The following is a 16,386-nucleotide window of genomic DNA, read 5'->3' on the forward strand; positions in this document are numbered from 1 at the left end:
ATTCCCAGTGACCCAGAATAGATGCCATTATATTTTGGGAAAAATAGGTCAAAGTTTCAATTTTTTTATGAATTTTTAAAATCTTTTTTTTCCCCATTTACTTATAATGGGCGAAATTTCAAATGTCTGTAGTAGTAAAACTGCTGGTCAAATTCATACCAAACTGGATTTATATATTACCCGTGACCCAGAATAGTTGTGATTACATTTTGGGAAAAGTAGATCAAAGTTCAAATTTTTATGAATTTTTACCTCCGCCAAGGAGGTTATGTTTTTGCCAGGGTTTGTTTGTTTGTCTGTCTGTCTGTCTGTCTGTTTGTTTGTTTGTTTGTTTGTTTGTTTGTCTGTCCGTTAGTGTGCAACATAACTCAAAAAGTTATGGACAGATTTGGATGAAATTTTCAGGGTTTGTTGGAAATGGGATAAGGAAGAAATGATTACATTTTGGTGGTGATCGGGGGTGGGGGGGCCCACGGGGGGGGCGCAGACCACAAAATTTCATCCAAATCTGTCCATAACTTTTTGAGTTATGTTGCACACTAACGGACAGACAAACAAACAGACAGACAGACAGACAGACAAACAAACAAACAAACCCCGGCAAAAACATAACCTCCTTGGCGTGGGGGGGCCCACGGGGGGGGCCACTGATCAGCCTTGACGGAGGTCTGCACTCTCCGAGTGCTTCTAGTTTACATCTTTTTTTTCCCATTTACTTATAATGGGCAAAATTTCACATGGCTATAAAAACATTAATTTTGTTTCAATTTACTTCAAACTTGGCACATATATAGAGGTGGTTGATATGCTGACATCAGCACACGCATAGACATGATGACATCAGCTGGATCGATGCCAAAATAAGCTACAATACGTGTGAGGGGCAGGGTTTGTTGTGCCTGGCACCACTTGTAGTTAACGTGATGTCTTAAATTTGGCCAAAGACGCCTTAACAAATGTCTTAAAAAGTCATAAATTTGGCTTCCTCAAACCTACAGATACCCTGGTTTAGATCTCTATTACGTTTTGCGTTACAAAATCTGGAATCATTCAGTTTACATTCTGACACTACTGAATACACACCCATCATGCACTAACATAACACACTAAGCACAACAGTATAGCCAATACAGTTAATACCAGAGTGAGTAAGTGTTTAGAACAAGTCTACACAAGCAATTATCACAATCACATGTTTATTTTTGCAGCTAATTATTTGACTACAGAAGCTGAAATAGGGTGGAAAAAGCATTAGACTTTGAAAACACACACTTTCCTTCTGTAACTCTCTTCTCTCTTTTCCATATATCAAAACATTAAATGTACATATAGATGAAGTTGACATATTGGAAAAGTGAAGCCACTTTTTAAGCTTCCATGTCACTATATGCAGCAGAACAGTAGAATCACATCAGGGTCGGATTGGTTGAATCTGATTGGTCGTTACAGCCGTCAATCACGTATTTAACTTACATATCAGAACAGTGTCAGTCAGGAATAGGTGTAAAAACACAGGCGTGGAAGTAGAGGCAAAAGTTTCATGTCCTCTTAGACCACTTAAATTACAATATAGTGAAAGGTAATGTTGGTATTTATACCCAATGACACTAAAAAAAAAAGTATCAAATGCTGCAGCTGTAGAATTCCTTTATTCAGTAATTTTAGATTCAGTCTTTTTCTGCTAGGAGTCTCTCATTCAAAATGAAAAACAACATATATGGTTTGATGATGCTGTTGAATATTGCAAGGTAATGGGAGTTGTTTTCACCAGCATTTGCATTGAAAACCTGAGGTGCAGAAATCATATATTAAATAAATGATATAAATTAACATTACATTTAGTGGTGCATGTTCATGTTTTTATTTCATTCCAATGATTTTGCCTCAAATAATTTTATTTTTTGACAAAGAGTTGCGGAAAAAATATTAGACCACCCCTTGTTTTCTTCAATTTCTTGGTCATTTTAATGCCTGGTACAACTAAAGGTACATTTGTTTGGACAAATATAATGATAACAACAAAAATAGCTCATAAGAGTTTTAATTTCAGAGCTGGTATCTAGGAATTTTCCATGTTTTCTTGATAATAACCAAAATCACTTCAGTTCAGCTATGACATTGTACTGCCAAAAACAGTACTTTTAGGCATTCCATGTTTTCTTTTCTGTCTGTTTTAGTCACGTGATACACACAGGAGTTAGTACTTGATTGCATAACCATTGTTTTTGGTGACTTTTGTCGGTCTAATAATTTTTTCCGCGACTGTATATGACATCAGTCATACATAACAAAGCTAGGGATGGGAATCAAGAACCGGTTCCCAGTAGCTCAATTCCTTGGAATCGTTTGCCTGCCTGCTTAACAATTCTGCTTATCGATTCTTCCTTCGTTGCACATGTGTGATGACGTCACACGCACGCTGCATTGTTTTGCTCAGAACGTAGCCAACATGATGTTAAAGATGAAACAGTTAAAAAGACGACACCAGGACCATTTGTAACACTTGTAACGTTTCCATTTCTTCAAAAGGGTGGAATCCCTCCAATATGCTCAAACATTTGTCCACAGCATGAGATTCATTTACAGGTATTTGATAGGATACTTAGCGACGCTTGTGAATCTAGCGGCCGAGCAAACACCAGGATATCATCTGGGCCCGGTTCCGGTGCAGACAACAAATATCCTGCCCCTTCAAATAAAAGTTTCCGAATGTAGGGGAAAGGAAATGAGGTGCACAACAATGGAAGACATAGAGGAATTAGTGAAGCGTCTTAAGTTTCACTTTCACTTTGCTCCCCCCAAACCAGACCCGGCGTCATCTGTGCATACTGTATATATTATATTTTCTGTGCTGAGATGGAAATATAAAAGACAGTTAAAGCAAACACACCCGTTTGTACTCTTTTATTCCCTCACCCAATGAGAATCAATAAGAAAATCAATAAGGAATCGGATCGATAAGCAAAATGGATAATGGAATCGGAATCATTAACTTCTTATCGATTCCCATCCCTAAACATAGCCTGGTGTTTCTATGTGAACATGTTACATACTGTACCTTTAATATCCACTTGAAACCGACTCTTTTCGGGTTCATTTTTAAGAGCAGGTTGGAAGCACAGCACTGCAGCTAAAGTTGTCCTCAGTGTGAAGGGGCAAAAACACATCAAGCTGTGTAGCACTGAGAATCCTGCTAACGCTGCCAAATAACTAGAGCTGGGGCACAATGACACTAATGCCCTGGCTCTCTGGGAGATAAAGTTCAGCATTATTTATTTATTTTTTTCCCCTCTGTCTTTGACTGAAGGGGAAAAGACAGCAGATCACTCTACGACAAACTGTGGCCTGGTTAACTGGTTTACCAACCCCCTTCTTTCTCTGTCTCTCTCCTGCACATTCACACTGCAGCTCACTGACCTGAAAATGGTTGCATTCCTGTCTGAGCTCTCTCTCTCTCTCTCTCTCTCTCTCTCTCTCTCTCTCTCTCTCTCATTCCCTGTAGTTTCTCCCATAGCACCAACATTCTGACTAAAACAGTTCACTTTGCCATCTCAGTTCTCAACAGTTTGTTTCAGTTTTCAGCTTTTTCCAGGCATGTATGTGCTGTGTTTTGAACAGGGAGAGGAGGCCGCTTTGAAGTTAAAAAAAAAAAAAAAAGAATCAGAGTCAAGTTTAGTGTGTTGTGAATTTAAGAAACCACTCCACCACTCTGCAGCACATTCCAGTAAATCCAGAACATTTTGGACAAACAGCTCAGTTGTGCATCACACCGTCATCTCGGCACTCGTCTCCTTTTGGCAGCTCCGGCCTGTGGGGTATGCAGGTGGGCTGAGGGAGCCGTGGGATGCGAGTGGGTATGGGGGGGGGGGGTGCAGATCAGGGCCGAGCCATGTGCAACCCTTCTGCCCTGGGGAGACAGTTATGTATTGTAATGTATTCCAGTGACATCCTCCCATGCTGTTTACAGGACTGAGCTGCCTTCATTAGCATGAGTTCACAGCCTGTGTCTCCTGACAGTTGTCCTTGGAACCCCGGGGCTCTTACCTCCAAAAGTTCACAGCTAGTGTAGCAGAGAGGGACACAAGCCCCACACTTCTCCTCTGTGCTCGCTCTGCCCTTTTGTTCAATTATGGATCAGAGCTAGCCTCACTGTCTCTAGAGACATGTTCATTGTATATTAGAGCTGTGTGTGTGTTATCTCTCAGAGGTGTACATCTGCTGGGTGTGGCTGTGTAACATGTATCCTCTGCGTGTGGCGATATGACAATATACGATAGAAAAGCATTTACCGTCTCTTATTATGCCCTTTTGTTCCTTTTGTTACATTACAAATCACTCTCTTGACGGACAGAGCTTTGTGTTCTTCCACATGGCATGGATACAGACAGGAAATTAGCATGAAGGCAACACAAATAAACACAGAAGACAGTGAACGTAGCATAGAACAGGGACCAGTTAAACATAACGATAAGTTTGTGCCGAAGAGTGAGGCTACATCTGTCACAAGGATGTGGTTCACATATGAAAAAGTCCAGAAAACCAGACCGGTCTGCACAACAGACCTCTCATAACAGTACAAAACAGTAGAGGAAGTCACATTAGAGGTCTATATTTGTTATGTTTTCAACCGTAAGTGTGTTCTATTTACCGTCATTATTATTGAATTAGATTTGTTACATGTTTGGTTAATCATGTGCTCAAAAGTTCGAAATGATAACAATACTGAAAAATATAAATAAGCAACTTTTATTTTTTGAGTAGATTAAGAAAATGATTTCTATACAGATTTGATTCCATAAATCTTTATTGATCCTTTGGGCAAAACCGACAGGAAATTGAGGTTCCAGTGATATACAGTTGCAGAAAAAATTATTAGACCACCCTTTGTTTTCTTCAATTTCTTGTTCATTTTAATGCCTGGTTCAACTAAAGGTGCATTTGTTTGGACAAATATAATGATAACAAAAATAGCTCATAAGAGTTTAATTTAAGAGCTGATATCTATCCATTTTCCATGTTTTCTTGATAATAACCAAAATCACTTCAGTTCTTGCATCAATAGCTATGGCATTGTACTGACAAAAACAGTGCTTTTGGGCATTCCATGTTTTCTTTTCTGTCTGTTTTAGTCACATGATACACACAGGAGTTAGTACTTGATTGTATAACCATTGTTTTTGATGACTTTTGATGATCTTATATTTTTTTTCCGTGACTGTACACAAGAGAAATACTACAAGAAAATGGCATAAACAATAACTCTAAGAAGAGAACAGTACTGAAAAAAACAGGCAATTGTACATTGTAAAGTATAATAAAGATACTTTATTATTCTGTATATTATTTTATATTGTGATATATACTAGTATGTGGATATGGAAATACCTCCATTAGGATATGAGATTTTAAATATATCATTAGTTCATCTGCTTTAGTAGTTACTTAAATGAGCATGTGCTTATGTTACCTCTTTTGTTAGTACAGTTTTTTTTGTATATATTTTTGAATTTTATCACATCAAGTAAAACTGTGTTTAGTCTGTAGCTCATACATTGCACATATAAATGAGATATTTAATCTGAACTCAGTATATTAGATAAAACATGAACATTCCAGCTAAAATATATAAATATAAATATATAAAAAATATATAAAATGTTTTAAGTTATGATGTTTAAATATATGAAAGTGAAGCATTGTCACTATACTCACACCAACACTGCATGGCTTGGTAGGCTTTCTTTCCCACACATCAGAGTCATGCACCAGACCTGTTTGTCAATTTCTTGTGACTGCTACTTGATGGACAGCATTGTTTAAACTGTGACAGCTCTTTGCTGATCTGCCAAATAATTTCCTGCCAAAACTACTGCACACACCTACAATTACCTGGCGGTTGGGCATTCAGTCAGCTGTGAACATTACTACTGAACGCTGCGTTACACCGCCTCGAGGACAGAGTTCTGCATATTTGTGTGTCAGATACATTCATGCAGAGAAGTGTTTCATTAGATTCTAATGATTATTTCGTGATGGAGTGACAGGTAGATGATTGAAAGGGGAAGCAAATCTTTCTCATAGCTGTTAAATGATGTGATATGATAGATATTAATACAATTGCATGACAAGGAAAAAAAGAAGGAGCAGTTTTAATCTGTGCTTCCATGTACACAAAATCATATTCATTTTTAAGTATGACTAGAATGTATTTCTATGCACGTGTCATTTACAGTATTAACCCTTTATCGGACAAGTGACTATTTTTGGTCATTTCCACACATGTTGCAAGACAGTGACAGCAACATTTACAGTGAGGACAGTGAGTCAGCAATCTCAGGTCTGATATGGTCTACAGAGTCTGTATTTTTTTGTTTTGGTTTTTTTTGCCACTAATGGGTAAAGAATCAAATATGGTAACTTCATTGACTTTGATTTTTTGCATAACAATAAAAAGTAATAAATAAATAAGTAATAAAATTTTATGTCCTCCAATAACACACTAAGGTTGAAATTTTGAATTTCGGAGTATTTCTATGAGTGCCTATGAAGGGTTAAACATATCCATTATGATAGTGTATGTATTCTAAAGGAATCTAAACAAAACAATGACTAAACAAGTATTTTTATATTTCAATCTATTTCCATGTCAAAGTTTTGTCTCATTAAAGGAGTGATATTTTCATTCATTCATTCATTTTCTGAACCCACGTTATCCTCACTAGGGCCATGGGGGTCACTTGGAGCCTATCCCAGCTACTTATGGGTGAAGGTACGCCCTGGACATGTCGCCAGTTCATCGCAGGGCTGACACATAGAGACAAACAATCATAAAGAGTGATATTTTGCTTTTTTAAATGGAATTATGCATTTTAAAACATTTCCCTGTGGTCTACATAAACTGTAAATGCTCTGCTTGGGTCTGAATTCTTCATTAATTCAACTCCACAGGTCCATCTTCAACCTATTTCTGAGTAATGACACCAGAAAGGTCGTTTTGAGCGCTGGCCCTTTAAATGCAAATGAGCCATTTCACGCCCCGCCCCCTCCAGGTTCTTGACTGTGCTGCTCTGTCGTGTTCAACCAATAACTGAACATTTTAGGTAATTGACTCAAAGTTTGGACATATTTTCAGTGTTGACTACAACCACTGCTGCTGACAAACAATGATGTTGTAGTTGGAGAAATGTTCGTCGGAAGTCTTGAGCTTATATGTGCAAATGTCGTCAGGGTGCAATTTGTCAAAAAAACAGAGGGGGTGCTGTTTTTTTTTTTTTTTTATCGGAGCAGGGGGGGCAGTTATATACGTGGGGGTGTGGTCCATAACTAATGCTGGCGTATAACAAAATTTAAACTTTACACACTTTCAACGTCCAACTCCCAGTTCTATTCCTCTCTTTCGCAGCGGATCTTACATGAAATTTTTGCAATTTCTAACCTGTATCCACTGGTCACACAAATGCTTGGCCCCATGAATTTGTCACGTTTACCTCCCCTTTATGGCGCCCCAATGCATGGGGACGTTTGCGAATTCTGAGACTGCCGACAGTTCGGTTCAGGTGAACGTTAGTGCCAATAATGTAGGATATAGGTGTAAGAAAAACTCTGTCGCAACCTTCCTCTTATTTACATTGGTTGGTTGTCCCCCCCAAGGATGAAATTCATTGAGCAGAAGTAGGGATGTAAAAACCAGAGTGGGGGTTGATCTCCCCCACCCCACCCCCAACAAATCGCAACCTGAATGTTGTGATGTAACTAGTTATAGATGCGACAAATTAAGAAATAATTAAAACAGTTTGTAGAAATCCACCTGATTTTTGCCAAAATGAATATAAAGATAGCTTTGCAGCACCTGGAGGGTTCAAATTCAAACGTTTGGAACTATTAGGGTCCAAATACACAAATGTACCAAAGACTAATAAAAGTGGGTTTAGCAAAATATGACCCCTTTAAGTGAAATCTGAGCATCTTAGAGACACAGCTCTAAAGATCCCCTCCACACTTTTCTTTCCATAATGGAGCCTTCTTCACCCTCACTTCCACCATAGTCAGGCTGTTTGGGAGGAGATCTGCTTTATTTTGAGTTGGAGAAACTTGATTGCATTAGACTGGAGCTGCATGCAGCCCTGCCGCTGACGAGGCAAGCAAAAACGACTGCGACTTCTCCTGACAGAGCACCATAGCAACATACTGTAATGTGATTTATTTTGAAATATAAAATGCAATATGCGTCTCTTTGGGAGGTACCTTAGATATAACAAACAAATGGAGGCGCTCTGCACTCTCTCTCACCAGCAGCCATGATGATTTCCTGCATCCGTAGAGCACAAAACCAGAAATGATCCTGATTGAATGTGAAGCAAATCTCAGTTTGATCATACTTTGTTTAGTCGTGTTGATATATTTCACTGGGTCAGGTGTTATCCATGGAAAAGAGCAAGTGTGGACTTGTCTGAACCAGTTCTTTTCATTGTTGTATATCTGTGATCATACAGTGCTGTAGAAAGGTAGGAGGTGATTATTCTTTGTAGAGAACAGGCGAGAAGAGCTTGATTTGCTCTTATCAACAGATGGTGAGTGTGAAACTGCTAACGGCGAAAACACCACCATTTTTATTTCTCATGAAAAAGCTTTGTTGGGTTTATTAGTCTTTTCTTTCACTCCTAGAATATTGTAAGAACATAGATAGGTGTTCATTTTTGGAGCCTTAAAAGTGATTTCAGGTCACCTTTATCTTTGTTGTTTTCAGGGTTTTAATGAGTTTTCCTGTTTATTTCTCAGCGTCTTTGTTAAGAAGGAAACAATAAAATGCAGGAAATCTGTGCACATAATTGAAAAACACACAAAAATTTAGATGCTTATGGCTTCTACAGGTAATGTCAGTGTTTAGTGTGACCACTGTTTGGATTTTGTACATCATGAACTCTTTTTGATTGACTATATGGAAGTTTTCTTAAATCATCTTGTGGTCTATTGTACCAAACTTCCTTCAGAACATCCCAAAAAATTTGCTTTTATCCCTCATCTCTGTGCAGAGCATAAATATGCAGCTTCTGTAACAGTCATATTTTTTCTGTAATCTTTGGTTTAACTCAAAAAGACCCAAATATACGCCAGTGACCAAAAGCATCTACTGATTTAAAACATTTAACAACTTTAGAGGCATTAATCCTATCAATACATGTAAATAATTGGTGTAAAAAACAGTTTTTCATCTTTTCATGGTCATCAGATATGACCCATTTGGACGTTCAGAGGCTCTATAGTTACCGCGGAAACACCGTCATCTTCTACAACATTGATTCACCAGTAAAACCCATGGAGTTGAATCAATGACAGTGGATGGAAAGACTTGGTTTATGTTCAGTCAATTATATATTTTACTGAAAAAGTCACTTTTTCGGTAGTTTTCTCTGTTTTTGTCATAATAAAGAAGTTCCGTGGGGTCTGTGCCTTTTCTGTTGTTGCCCCAAAGCTGTGGAACCAGTTGCTTGTAGATATTCGGCAGGTTCTGTCTTTAAATCACGTCTAAAAATGCACTTTTTCTCATTGGCTTTTAATCAGTGAGTGTGATGTTAGGTTTTTTGGGTTTTTTTTTTTTAGATTTCCTATGTTGTTTTTACCAGATTTTAATTTGTCTTTGTTTTTATGGTGTTTGTATTTTGTTGTTCTTAGCCCGCTTTGCACCCTGTGTTATCACTGTTTTTACTTATTTATTCCTTTGTTTTATAATTCATGTGGGGCACTTTGGCCAGCTGTAAAGTTCTTAAAGTGCTTTATACATAAAGTTTGCATGGTATGGTATGGTATGGTATGGTAATAACCCTCAAATGTAATCTCAGTGTGATGATTAAAGTACATGATCAGTAAAATGAATATAGGAAAATACCTGATTTTCACCAAAAAAAAAAAAAAAAAATGGAGAGGATAATATTATGATAAATGGGGATAAATCACTCAAGAACGGTTAAATAGAACATGAAAGTACTGGGTCTTCATGGGTTAAATGCTGTTTGCATATTTCCAGTATGTTCCAGTTGTTTGTATATTGATGCCGAGACTGAGAATACCAAAATTGATCCCTTAATTTCAATATCAAGTTGATGTTATTTTGATTTGTTTAATTTCAAGTCATTTGTAGCTATAAAAATGAACTGATCAAATATTTCTCTTGATTAAGATTGAAATAATATTTGTGCATGTTTGACTTAAATGAGAAACAATATCAGGGCAAAACATCCTGGTTTATTTATTTTATTTATTTATTTGTTTGTTTGTTTTGAGCAGAAGAAAAAACAAAACATTTTTACGTGTACAAGGAACTAATATCAGAGCAAATACATTAATAAATAGAGGTGATCAAGACAATATAGCAATTGCCATGTACACTAGTAATAACAAAATAAATTCAATATGTATTGCTCAAAAAGGAGTGGGAAGAATTATGTAGTTTTAGTCTGTGTACAGTTGGTATGCATTAATAAAAAAAGGAAAAAAAAGTGCATGCAAGGAAGAAACACACATCATCAATCAAACAAAGCTTAGGTGTAATTGATGGACAACATGACTTTCTCATCCAGGAAGATCCTTCTAGCTATAGGTGTCATGATAGAAAGTCTACGTTTGCTCCTAAGGCTTATGTTGGTTTTGGAGAGATATAATAAACCTTCCAACCAACACTCAAGGACCAAAACCCACACATATTTTCCCAATAAGGCGCTGGACCGGCACCATCTGCCAGCAGAACTTTAGCTTTACAGTTCTCTATATTTCCTCACATGCATGTAGGTATATTCAGTTGAATGCTTTTATTTTATTTCTATTAACATCAAATCGCCAGAGGAGTATGTTTTATCTTACGATGCCAAATAGTAAAAAGTTGGGACCCTATGGAAAATGCAAGTTAAAAAAGTTGAGTGTTGAAAACAAAGCATTGACCAAAACAGTGATGTTTCAGATTAGCTCCTATAAGTTTCTTCGTGCTGTCAGTGTAATTGTCCCAGCTCAACAAAACAAAATAAAAGCTTTTTTTTTTTTACTTCCACACTATGGCAAACATGGAGAAAATGCCGTATTGTTTGTGCTTACACCACTGAAGGATGTGGGAATGCTGAATATATTTTTGTTTCATTTCGACCAAACCAAATAGAAGCATGGAGAGGAAATAGACATAGCATGTTGTACCCCTACCCTGTAACTTGGTGCTTCGCTTATGATGTGTTTGAGGTTACTTTGGTCTTCGGGAAAAGACAGATGTGTTTGTGGAACTGAATCTGGATCTTCTTTTCTTTTCTTTTTTCCCTGCACCTAAACTTTAATGTTAACTTCTAGAATTCTAAATTAAAGGGGTCATATTTTGCTAAACCCACTTTTATTAGTCTTTGGTTCATTTATTTGTGTATTTGGACCCTAATTGTTCGAGTCGACAAAATAAGTTGATTGATTTTTCTGACAGCTGTCACAAATCGGACTGAAAATAAATGACAAGCACTGTCAGCGCTTGTGATAGTGATGGTTTATGTAACAAGTTTTGAGAATAATACATGTCTTTTTTAGCAATAATAGCACTTGATCAACTACTGCCTTTGTCAAACGCAGAATGAGGTTATCGGTTAACAAACGTGCACGTATTTAAAGGGGTCATATTTTGCTAAACCCACTTTTATTAGTCTTTGGTTCATTTATTTGTGTATTTGGACCCTAATTGTTCATAAAGTTTGAATTTCAACCCTCCAGGTGCTGCAAAGCTATCTTTATATTCATTTTGGCAAAAATCAAGTGGATTTCTACGATTAGTTTTAATTCCTGCTTAATTTGTTACATCTATAACTAGCTACGTCACGACATTTGCACATATAAGGTCAAGACTTCCGATGAACATTTCTTTGAGTACGACATAATTGTTTGTATTGGTGTTGGTTGTAGTAAAAACTGAAAATATGTTCAAACTTCGAGCCGATTACCTAGAATATTCAGTTGTTGGTTGAACGGGACAGAGCAGCACAGCCAACAACCTGGAGGGGGTATAGTGTGAAGTGGCTCATTTGCATTTAAAGGGCCAGCGCTCAAAACGACCTTTCTGGTGTCATTACTCAGAAATAGGGTTAAAAATGGACCTGTGGAGTTTCATTTTTATTTCTTTTTTTATTGACATTCGGTATCAGACATTCCCATTCAGTACATCACATGTACATATAGCATACATTTGTTGTCTGCTCTAAATGCTAGAATAATATTTTTGTTTTATGTCAAACAACCAAATAAAAGAAAGAAAAAAAAAGAGAAAAAAAAAAACTATGAACAAGTAGGGAGTGATCTTTTACATTCAGTACAATCACTAATTTGTGAAAACAAAATCAGGCCTATAGGGTGTGACATAGTTGACCCAGTTTTCCCACTATGAGGCAAATTTCTCCAATTTGTGATTAACAAATGCTGTTATCTTTTCCATTGTCTAAATGTCCGTTGTGATTTCCATCCATCTGTTTAAAGTTGCGCTCTCCTGTGATAGGTGTGGAGTTGAATTAATGAAGAATTCAGACCCAAGGATTGCATTTACAGTTTATGTAGACCACAGGGAAATGTTTAACCCATAAAGACCCAAACATCCACCGTCAACCTAAACCACCTACTGATCTAAAAGTTTAATACCTGTTGATCCAATAATTCTATCAATCCATGTAAATAATTCAGGTAAAATACAGTTTGTCATCTTTTCATGGTCATCAGATATGACCCATTTGGATGTTCAGAGGCTCCGTAGTTACCATGGAAACACCGTCATCTTCTACAACATTGATTCACCAGTAAAACCCATGGAGTTGGATCAATGACAGTGGATGGACACACTTGGTTTATGTTCAGTTAATGATAGATTTTACTGAAAAAGTCACTTTTTCTTCAGTTTGATTATAACTGAAAAAAACGCAAAATACAAAGGATAATTTTATAATAAATGTTGATAAATCAATTAAGAAAAGTCAAATATAGAGACATTTTTGGGGGGAAAGTGCCACAAAAGCAGCACTGGGTCTTTATGGGTTAAAATGCATAATTCTATTTTATTTTATTTTTTTTATTTATTTATTTTTTTTAGAAAAAAGCAAAATATCACTCCTTTAAAACCTCAATAATCACCCAGTTTTTGTTCTTTGCTTCTACTCAGTGAAATGTTTGATTACTCTTCTCCTACTCTTACTACTATTGCTTTTTCCTTCTATCCTTGTCACATGTATCACCTGGATATTTTATACCTCTCCGAGCTGCATTAGTTACACTTGTGGCGGTTTTACAGAGTGTGAGACGTCTTGTGGCTTGCACCCCAATCCAGCTGGGCCAAGACGTCACATGCAAGGCTATTATCACCCCATAAATCTATGCAGATCTCAATAAACTTCTCTTTCAGTCTTTTCAATTGTGCTAACACTGATGTGGACTGCCATTAAGTTTAGACCAAGAACCCCTCCTAGAGAAAAAAAAACCCTAACTAGCCCGCAAAGAAATAGCTATTTAATTAGGACTTGGAGCTTCGACTATGTCCACTGTGCCATGCGTATATGAGTGTAACCTTTGAAATGACCGGCTTGAGTCTTTCCGTGCACTTAAGTTGCACATAAACTGTACCCAGTGGAAAAAAATAAAGTGCAGTTTTAATAATATGAAACTAAATTGGCTCTATTTTAAGGCATCAGGGTGAGATCATTTTCAATTTAGGTCTTTGTGTTGTTTTTTTTTTTATTTTTTAAATTTCTTCTGACCTATAAACTGCAGTGTTCAGGTAGAAAAGCTGCCATTGATTACATTACCAGCTGCCCTCCCCCTCTGTAACCGATTCAGTGGTACTGAGTATATTAATATTGACTCCCAATATGCCCTCGAGGCTTTTATATTGGATAGGGTGATTGAAAAGGCAGAGAAAGCAGTTTATTCACCATTAAATCTGTGTTTAATGGTAGTAATTTGGTTGCCTTAAGAACACATGGAAATGAAACAGCCGCCAAAAGACATAAACCCACTGCTGGTGTCAATACAATATTGAGGTCATTGCTGAGGCTGTGGTTAAATAATGAACCATGTCATCCAAGGTTTGGCCAAATAATTGGATGGGTTTTCATTTTCTTCGATTTTTTAATATTCCATATTTTAAATATATATATTATAGCCAAGATCTGTCCATATTCAGCGCAATGAATATGAGATTTTTTCAGTTTTGCTCAGTTGGCAGAATATGAATTGGAGAATATGAGGCTCATTTGGAGTTTTTCCATTAAAGGAAAGATTTGTCTTTACGTTCATGTTCGTGCGGTACCTGGTTATATCTAGAAGACTCTACTCATGAATTAGACATTACAAAAAACTTGGTATACATGGCAAAGTTGCAAGGAAGAACTCATTCCAATTTCCAAAAATTAACATTAGTTCATGTAAATAATTTACAAAAATGCCATGTGGTATCACGAGATGCTGGATTCAAAAACACGGCTCCTCTGTGAACACCTTTGTAAATATTGTGAATCAGTTACATCATATGGAGCAGATCAGATCACTTATAATCTGAGGCTACAAAAGGATGTAGGAGAAGAACAGTGGAAAAAGTGGACCCTCTTCTTAGCTCAGTAACTTCAAAAATGTTACATATACATACACATTCACACTGTGTCAGAAAGCATATTTATTTGTGTATTCATTTATCCCTGATCCTACTGTTTGTGCTATGTATGTTTAACCATGTTCGTAGTAAAATAAGAAAAATTAAGTTGTTTTTTTTTTTTAAAGGAAAAAAAAAAAGCCATTTGGAAAAGAGATGAGATCAGTGTAGAACTTTCTGTCTTAAATGAGAACTTTACACAGTTTATGGTAAAAACTAAACCCTACATAAGAGCCTTATCCCAGCCCTGATACATGGTGGCAGTTTAATGATCTGGGTGTGACTTTTTGACCCCTTAGGTCAGATCAGCTCTGAGGTTCTGTTTTGTTTCCAATATGTGACATAAATAAGCCAAAGATTTCCTCGCACCAGAAAAAAATTACAACCTTATTCCAAATTTCAGTTTTTTGGTTGAAAAAGTAGAAAATCCAGGGGGTGTTAAAGCATATATCGCTGTCAAAATTCCACAAAAGCATAATCATTCCAAGTTGAGCTGCAATTGTCAAAAAAGGGGTTTGAAAACATATACTGCCACAAATACCAAAAACACCTGTGTATAAACATTGACAAATGTTCTTATTCGACCTTTTGTCCTTATATCTTAAAAATATATATTAATTCTTAGATCAGATGCTTCCATCAGTTGTCATGCCTTTGAATAAAAAATAAAGTGTCCAAAGGAACATTTTAATTTGGATGAATTACATTTAGTTGCATTTTTACTACTTCAAATCAAAATAATTTTGTCATTTTGCTGCACAAACATTGTAGTACAGATGGAATGAACTTTTTTCAAATGGTTAACTTTCTTTTTCATATAAACCTTTTGTTTGATTTTATCAAAATATTCGAAACAAACAAACAAACTTGTGTGTCTACAGAAAAACACAACTGCAATGCTAGCAATATTTACACACCTGAGTATCTGGTAAAAGTGACATTGAAATGATGTGTAAAAACAGTGTGTAAAGTGATGTCACAGTCAACTGTTCAATGGTTTTAATGGCTTTAGGCAGGGGTCTGCAACCCATGGCTCCTGGGTCCAAATGTGGCCCTACAGCCCCTCTCTATGGGTCCCATTGTCAAAAAATATAAGGAACATTTTAAAATGAACTGAATGAGTCATTACTTTTTAACATTATTAGAAGCCGAAATCTATTCTAACTTTGTCCATCTGCAAAAATGCACAGGCTATACACAAAATAAAATAAAATTTTGACTGCATATAAACCAAAATGTCTTATTTTCTTACCAAATTCAAGGTACAAGATACTCAATTTGCATTTGTTTGTAGTTTGTCTGTTTAAAATTCAGCTTCTATACGTGAAAGTTGAGCTTTGTCTCCATTACACCATGTAATTATGTTTCGGAAATGGTGTCTGTCATTTTAAAAAAAATGTACAAATTTTAATGTTTTATTGTAGTTGCGTAATTTTCATAATTGCACCAGACATTGCTTTATTGTAATGAACTACAAAGTTAAATAGCAAACTAATCTCAAATAGGCTATGTAGATGTAGATGGGTTTAAATATTTTTTTCATGGCTGCAGTCAGATTTATTTCTTCTTTTTTGAGACAAAAATGGTTCTTTAGGTTTTAAAGCTCGCTGACCCCAGGCTTAAGGTACGAAGCTATTTTACTGGTTGGTTCAGAATAAATTCTTATACCTTTTGATTTTAAACTTTTTGATTTTTTTTTTTCAGTTCTTCCAAACTGTAGTCAATGACCTCTGATAATTGTA

The 16,386-nt window shown here is 36.4% G+C and overlaps 1 protein-coding gene across 1 annotated transcript in view; it reads left to right on the forward strand.

Moving 5' to 3' along the window:
* nbeab (neurobeachin b) overlaps positions 1-16,386 on the forward strand; it is a 399,314-nt gene that overhangs the window by 329,667 nt on the left and 53,261 nt on the right. The window lies entirely within an intron of this gene.

Source organism: Sphaeramia orbicularis, chromosome 13 (assembly GCF_902148855.1).
Source record: "Sphaeramia orbicularis chromosome 13, fSphaOr1.1, whole genome shotgun sequence".
Taxonomy (NCBI): Eukaryota; Metazoa; Chordata; class Actinopteri; order Kurtiformes; family Apogonidae; genus Sphaeramia; species Sphaeramia orbicularis.